The sequence below is a fragment of the Cavia porcellus genome, unplaced genomic scaffold (genome assembly GCF_034190915.1).
Source record: "Cavia porcellus strain 051 isolate PalLab524CR breed Dunkin Hartley unplaced genomic scaffold, mCavPor4.1 scaffold_17, whole genome shotgun sequence".
Lineage (NCBI taxonomy): Eukaryota > Metazoa > Chordata > Mammalia > Rodentia > Caviidae > Cavia > Cavia porcellus.
This window is the reverse complement of record NW_026947500.1, coordinates 58,432,838-58,441,714: the sequence shown is the minus strand read 5'-3', so window position 1 is coordinate 58,441,714 and position 8,877 is coordinate 58,432,838.

Genomic DNA, 8,877 nt, shown 5'->3' with positions numbered 1-8,877 from the left:
ACCTGCCAGGCAGGTACATATGCTGCTGAACTGTACTCCCAGCCCCAGAACTACAAAATTAGAAGTTTCAAATTTTATCAAGCTGTTTTAATACAGATGAATGACCTCAAAGTTCTCCTTTCTTTTTGGAAAGCTCTACATTTCCCAGATACAGCTAACATCTATGACCAGAACATACAGATTTGAATTGTGCATGTATGGTATGAAAAGAGTGTCAACCAAAACTGATTTCTGTGATTGCACTAAATAGCTCATGCCCTCACTAATTCTTGCTTTTTCCTACATTTGTGTTCCATTCAGTCTTTTCCTTGATTTGCACATTTTTATACATCTGACTATGTGTGATCATTTATCTCAATATGTTTCTTCTTCTGGAGTTATATGTTACATTTTTTGAATGATCAATACTTTGTAAAGACAATGTAGTGTTCCCCAAAATTGGACTCATCAATTTAACATATAAATTATAAATGAGTGGAATTGGTCAATATGACTACAATTGTCCCCAAGGAATAACATCGGGTCCCAGCCAATCTATTGACCTCATCTCCAGATAAAGATTGAACATGCCTTACCTGTGTGATTTTTTGTTTGCTGGAGATGTGGGATTAGAGATGGAGCATTTACAAATCATTGTGACCTCTTTCACTCTTGCAGACACAGCAATTCATCTCAGTGCTTCTGTGATGTACTACATAGCACATAGCATATATGTTATATATTATTTTAAAAGCAGGGACTAACCACACTGGGAGATTCACATATAACTGATCCTAAAAGGGGTTTGAATAATACATAGACACAAACACCAGGTATACCATGACACAGCTGCAGTCCCAACAATCTGGGAGATTGAGGATTAAGATCTTCAGTAAAACCCAGGCAGAATAACATAGGGGGAAATGTGTGTTGTAATTTAAAACCATAAAGAGCTTCATAAAAGCCTTAGATTGAGTGTCCAGTATTATCACACACACATACACACACACACACACACACACACACACACACACACACACACCTATGCACACAGAGAAATGATAGGAGTGCATGGAAAACAGAGCACCTTAATGATTTTCTGGAATGAAAGGAAAGCTATATATAAATTCCTTTAATCATCTACAAAATTCCAGACATAATATTAAGGGAGTGTCAAATGATATTTACACTGTTTAAATAGACATTCATAATTCATAACTCCCTAGATGAAATTTGGTTGTGAGACACTACAACTTGAAATCACACAAGAGAGAAAATGTTGGTGGTGATTATGTGAATTAGATTAATGGAAACTAAGTCTTATGTAGTTAGGATTAAAAATTGCTGAGCTGGTACTTGAAATGCAACTATAGAACATGGTATGCTACCATTATTTTTTATTCTTTTTTTATTTTTTATTTTTGGAATGGAGATTGAACTTACAACATCACACTTGCCAGACAGGCACTTATGCTGCTAAGCTAAGTCCCCGTCCCCATACCATTATTTTTTAAAAGTAAAGTAAAAGAAATATTTTAAAGGTTTAATCTGAAAGTATAATAAATACTTGAGGAACTAAACATACTCTGATTTGAGATTTATGTGATTTACACATGTATACAAACATCACATGAAAAGATATAACAGTAATTTACATATATAAATATATCAGTACAAAACAAAAAGGAAAAAATTGGTAGCACATCCTTTCAAAAATGTTCTATAATTGTTTCTATGATGTTTAGAAATTAGTATGTAATTAAGACATTATTAAGGCATGACTTAAATTTAAGACAGAACTATACTCTTTAATAGTGTACTAGCCAACCATACTTTAGTCATATTTAATTTGTTTCTCTTTATCTCAAACTAAACACTTGTGCAGGAACAAAAAGCACAACAATCAAGGCCTCCCTTTCCATAATACCCATTCAGGGTTCTGCTCAATAATTGTGTAAAGTTGTGCTGCACTTAGATAACACTCCTGGGCTTATTGTAAACACAATGCTTAAATATACACTCACAGATAGTAATCATTGAATAAGAAGTGAGAGTTAAAATGCTGAGAGTTGCAAAAATGGTAATATTGAATATACGACCTCACTTTAGAAAATGTCCTTTCCATTTTGAGCTTATTTGACCTTGTCATAATTAAAATTAGGAAACGTCCATCCAGAACAGCCTTTTGAAACTTAATATATTAAAATTATTTTTTAAAATTTTGTCAGACATACAGATTTAGCTCAAAGGTACATTGCATGTCTGGCAAGGTATGACTTAAATTTAAGACAGAACTATACTCTTTAGTAGTGTACTATCCAACCATACTTTAATCATATTTAGTAAAGTTCTGAGTTCAATGACGTGTATCTTCCCCACCCCCCAAAAAAGCTGTGTAAATAAGTGTTACTTCTGAGTGCTAAAGATGCAGTTATAGAATTGCATTTGTATTAAATAAAAGGAACTAACACTTAGCTCCTTGGATCATGGTTAAATATAATATTTACCTTTGTTTCCTGGATGAAAGATGAGAAAGGAAAATTTACATTAACTTCTGATAAGCTACTCTATTTGAAACAGAGATTAACAATCATCTCAAATGTGTCCTATCACCAGAACTAATAACGCTTTAAATGCTAAATATTTTTTACCCTGGAGGTGAACTCATTTCCCAAGTAACCTTTTAACTGAACTAAACCATTTTGTCCACCACTGAGGGAATTTGAGACAACACCCAAAATCCTTTGTGGCCGGGCTGCTCCCATAAATCATCAGGCATTCATGTTTTTAAGTCTCCATAAAAATCATGAGCCTTGCTAACTTCACAATGTTATGATTATGAGTTTATTGCGATATCAAATGACATTTTCTTTCAAAGATACACACAGAAAGTTTGTTTTCTGCCATTCATAATTAAGATATAAGAGTACTACGTCTGTCCAGAAAGTGATATTTTCATCTATATAAGCTTTCCTTCACCAGGTATACACTTTCCTGGCAGGCATCCTCAATACTCAGGCTGAAAAGGGGATGAGAGAGAGGATAAATAACACACGCTCTTTTTTTAGCAAATTTTTTTTATTTAAGGAGAAAAAAACAGAGAAAGGGTACAAGGAATACAAAATTTAAAAACTAAACAGTAAGAAATCACTAGTTAATAGATTACATATTCTCATCTTAGAAACAGTTGTTCAAGTTACAAAATTAAAGCATATAAAGTGGACTTTCAAACAGTGAGAGTGCAAACAGTTTTGTTCAGTGATCCAAAACAACTCAGTAATATGGTTATCTATCTTATACACTCAAACATATATGCAGTTATAAACTTCACAGCACCTTCTTTTCTTTTCTTTTGTACAATGACAATTACACATTTTGCGTTTTATTACTTCCACAGTTCTTATTACTTTTTTTGAAGAGAGTAAAACCAAATGCAACATATCAGAACAGAATCAGTCAAATCAAAAGGATGGACATAATAGATAATGTAAAAACAAAATACAAGGTGATCAACAGTGGTTACCACACTGCCTCTTGCTATCTTAAGAAGAATTGACTATATCATCAGTTATAATAAAATTGAACAAAACAGTAGAGAATACAATCAAAACATTGGAGACTTTACAGGACTTTAAAAGAAGATAATAGTCAACCAGAATGGGCATCATAATGAATCTTATTGTCTTCACAGTTGTTGCCTATACTTTTGAACTTGGTACTATCTAGAAAAGCAGAATAGGGGGAAATCAGTCAAAGCAAGATGGTGAGGGCAATACAGGGTTTCAAATCAAGGAAATAAAAGTAGGAAATCAAAGTAGGTTACTATAATGTATCCTGCTATTTTTTATTTATTTTCCCTTAATTAAAAAGATAAAAATAAAGAAGTAAATAAGTTTTTAAAAAGAGGGATTGAGATAAAAGAGGGCATAACAACAGGACAGTACAGGTCAAAACATAACCATTTAAGCAAAATAGTGTTTCACCTCAAGATATCCTGACATAAAAATAGTTACCATAGTGACTCTTTCCTTGAAATCTTTGAATATAACTTCGTATACTGTAACACCAAACATATCAAGACACTGTAAAACCATTCAAGAGAATGACATTATTACAGGGTATTTAGAACCAACTAATAGAAAATGAACCATGGTTTCTGTATAATCTCCTTGTCTATAAAAGTTTTTGCTTATATTATCACATATAATGAAATCCTATAAGATACAACCTGTTAATACCGATGGAGACAGAAGAATACAAGCTTGATGGGACTTCAAAACAAGATGATACTAAATCAGCACTAGCTATTATGATGTCTTCTTTTCTCCAAAATTGCTGTTCTACCATCCAATCTTCTCTGCCTCATTTCTGTTGAGATCTTTTTCTGTGTCATTTGTTATCATTTTGTCTAACAGGAGCTCTTACCTGTTTATTTTTAGGGGTTCAAACTGGGAAAGATACACAGACTTGCCACACAAAATTCTTAATGTAAAATATAATTACAACAGATCACCAAGCTGAAAGAGAAGATGCAAAATACAATTTCCAGCTTTACAACCATGGTAGTGGTTATGAGGTTCGATTTCTATCATGGGCAGCCCTTGACTTTCGAAATATGTAATCGGATATGGGGATAAAGAGCAGGAAGCAAAGATAAGGAGAAGAAAGTAAAAAAAAATCAAAATGTAACTTGTATTCCTACCAACATCTAGTGTTGCATGTATTTATTATACATCACAAATATGTACTAATAAAAATTTATCTACTAAGTGGGTCTTTGTCCCCCCCACACACACATAGCTACTGTGCAGTGCTGAAAAATGCTCTTCGTAGTTGCAGAGGAGAGGGGGCATGGCACACAAACCTGAATTCTAAGTGCTCTGCAGTTGTGTCTGAGGACACTGATTTCATTTGGAAAATAACATGGGACACCCAGGTCTAATTCGGTTGTCAAAAATAAAGGTGATCTTGTGAGGAATACCTATTAGAATGCTGCAATAAAAAATTTGAAAGATACATTCATGGCTCTAAGAAAGATGCATTAGATTGCTAAATGATATAAGAACTAGAGGTTTTACAGAACAAGGGGACCAGAGGCAAAAAAGACCCTTCCTAATTTCAAGGTGATCTCTGAGAGTTGGCAATTTTGCACCCACTCGGTAATAATCAGAAAAAGTTTTAGGAATATCTGAAAATGTTAGGAAGATTGGCACAAGCAGTGAACAAAATGTAGACAATTTAACTTTTTGGTTACTTAAGCTTAGCTAAGTATCAGCAAGGATAATTGTGACACATGAAATTCTTAACAAGCAAGCATTAAGCATCATAAATATCCTAGACTTTTAGACAGATTATGATGCTCAAGGCTATACCAGCTCTGCAATTTTTCCCACGAGGCAATGCAATCTAGTATTTTTAGCTAAAAGGAAGCCATAAAATCTAAACTCACTGCTCTGGCTTGTACTTCCTCAAGACACATAGCAAAAGGGCTAAGAGACTTAAGTCCAAGCTTTGATAGAGAAGTGACTTGCACTTTCTAGGGATGATTCTTAGGTAGCAAGGCTACATGTTATCCAGGGTCTAAAGAGTCTTAACCCTTTAGAATCCTCAGTGATTGTAGCTGAGAGGAGTTAGAGATAAGTTTTGTGGGTCTTTATACCAGCTGTGGGGCAGAAGCTGCAAGCACCTCGAGGTAGCATCAGTGGGGAAGTCTCCCCCTTGGTCCTGCTGTGTGCAGTGTACATGTCACATGTGTTCTCCATTTACAGCAGGATGCAACATGTATGACACAATACACTTTCACACATCCTGTAGATTCTGTGTTTAAATCATCCAATCATATTTCCTAACCATAATCATGCTTACTTTATATTCTATCTGATCTTTAAACCAAATGAAGTAAGAATATGATTTATGTATTACATGTATGAAGAAAGCTTTTCATTGTACTTCTTTTGATGTAAAATTCATTTCATTCATTTTCTAAGTAGTGTACAATTACTTGTGTCAAGTTTTTCAACAAACATTTAGGGGAACAGTAAAAATTCATATGAAATGTATGTATAATTTTGTGTAACATACTTCAGAAATTTGTAATAGTGTACATACATACATATTTCATCACATTAAAATGTTTCACTATAAAATGTTTATAAATAACCAAAGGGGAAAACTGAGGTTACTCTTAAATTCTTATCAAATGCTACATATTTAGGTGTATCAACTATTTATTATCACATATTGTCATGTATTTTATTTCCTATGTTTATCATAAATCTATATTGTCATTAAGAATCACACTGTGGGGATGTAACTTAATATCTAAAGTCTGAGTGCTAATACTTTTAATTTAAAAATCATATTCTCAACAAATTCCTGTTTAGAGTTCTATAAGTGAATCATTTTGAAAAAAATAATTATGTGGCTATTCTCCTGAAATGCTAAAGAATTTGTAGACGGAATCACACTTTGAAACTATAAATTTAATCATATAAAGAATTTTATGATTATAAAATTTATCTAAAAAATCTCATATAACATAAGCATGATATAATTTCAACCAAGGTAAATAAAGACCTGAGGTCGGCCCTAGGCCAGCAAACTGTTTTCTTTCCCTGGGGCCCAGGATCCGGCTTCCTGTGGGTTGAGTAAGTCGAGCAGAGAGACGTGACACTCTCTTTTTTGCCTGGGGACCAGTCTCCAGCTCCCTGTTGGTCCAGTAAGACCAGCAGAGGCAGGGAACCCCACCCTAGGGCAGCAAATTGTTTTCTTTGCCTGGAGCCAAGGATCTGGCATCTTGTCAAAATCAGTGAGTAAGGAGGGGGCAGGGAATTCTGTCCCAGCCTGGTTGTCCTCTCTACCTCACTTGGAACAAAACTTGAAGCTCAAAAATACAAGAAAATGACAAAACAAAAGACCAAAATGCAGTCTCAAACATCCAGCCCATCCCAAGAAAGCCTAGGAGCCATGTGCATGGAAGAAAATATATGCCACATACCTGAAATACCTGAAATAATAGTAATTGAAATAAAGAAGCATCTCTGGGAAGCCTTAAAAGAAATCAAACCAGAAATTATCTCTCAGGTAAAAGAAGAAACGATAAAAGAAATGAAGGAGATGCAGAACATATCTAAAGAAGACACAGTTTAAAATTTTGAGGAGATAAAAAAAAAGATAGAATCCCTGGATGAACAATATAAGAAACAAAAAGAATATATAAAGCTGATGCAAAGAGATATACAGAAAATCAAAAACTCCATCAAAAGTTGTAAAAACCACCTCAATGAATATGAAGATACAATTTCAGACCTTGAAAACAAGATTGCAGCCAGGGAACAGGAAAGGAAAGATCTTTTAAAAATAACAAGAAATCAGGAAATAATAATTCAACACTTGCAAGATGACACAAAGAGGAACAACATAAGGTTAATAGGGATAAATGAAAAAGAAGGAACAACATAAAAGATGTCAAGAGGATATTTAGAGAAGTAATAGCTGAAAATTTCCCAAACATGAGATTGGAAACTGATATCAAGATCAATGAAGCATATACAACTCCAAATAGCCATAACCAAAATAAAACTACACCCAGACACATAGTAATGGCCATCCCAGAAATCAAACAAAAGAATAGAATATTAAAAGCTGTCAGAGAGAAAAGACAGATCACCTATAAAGGAAAACCTATCAGAATCACAGCAGACTTCTTAGCACAAAAAAATAATATCAAGAAGAGCATGGAGCGAAGTATTTCAGATTCTAAAGGAAAATGATTTCCAACCCAGGCTGATGTGTCCTGCAAAACTGTCCTTCAAAATGGATGGAGAAATAAGATACTTCCATGTCAAAGAACAGCTGAAAAACTACATGATCACCAAGCCAATCTTGCAAAGAATACCGAAAGACAGCCTAGATGCATCTAGGAAAAAAACACTAAACAAAGCAGACAATTAAACAAAACCAAAAGACAAAGATGCAATAGCAGAGATAACATGTCAACAATAAACCAATACATAACAATTATAACTATTAATGTAAATGGTGTCAATGCACCAATTAAAAGAAACAGACTGGTAGAACGGATCAAGAAACAAAATCCAACCATATGTTGTCTACAAGAAACCCATCTAACTCAAAAGGATACTCACAGACTGAAAGTCAAAGGATGGAAAACAATACTTCATGCAACAGGAACCAAAAAAAAAAAAAAACCAACGGGCGTGGCTATTCTGTTTGCAGACAATGTGAACTTCAAGCCAATAATCATCAGAAAGGATAAAGAAAGTCACTACATACTGGTTAGGGGGAAACTCCAAGAGGAAGAGAATACTATCTTAAATATATATGCACCAAATTCCAGAGCACCCAGTTATATAAAACAAGTACTAACAGAAATGAAAAACCAAGTTAACAGTGACACAATCCTAACAGGAGATCTTAACATACCATTGACACCAATGGACATATCAACCAGAAAGAAAATCAGCAAAGAAATAAAAGAACTGAATCGCACCTGTGAACAAATGGACTTAATAAATATATACAGAGTATTCCACCCAACAACAAAAGAATACACATACTTCTCAGTGGTACATGGGTTATTTTCTAAAATAAGCCATATATTAATTCACAAAAACATATCTAAATAAATGCAAAAGGGTTGAAATCATCCCTTCCATGCTATCAGACAATAGCGCTATGAAATTAGAGATTAATGATAAAAGATACTACAAAAATCCCACAAACACATGGAAACTGAATAACACACTCTTGAGTAATCAGTGTGGCAAAGAGGAAATCAAAGAAGAAATTAAACACTACCTACAAGAAAATGAAAACACAAATACAACTTACCGGAATCTGTGGGATGCAATGAAAGCTGTCCTCAGAGGAAATTTT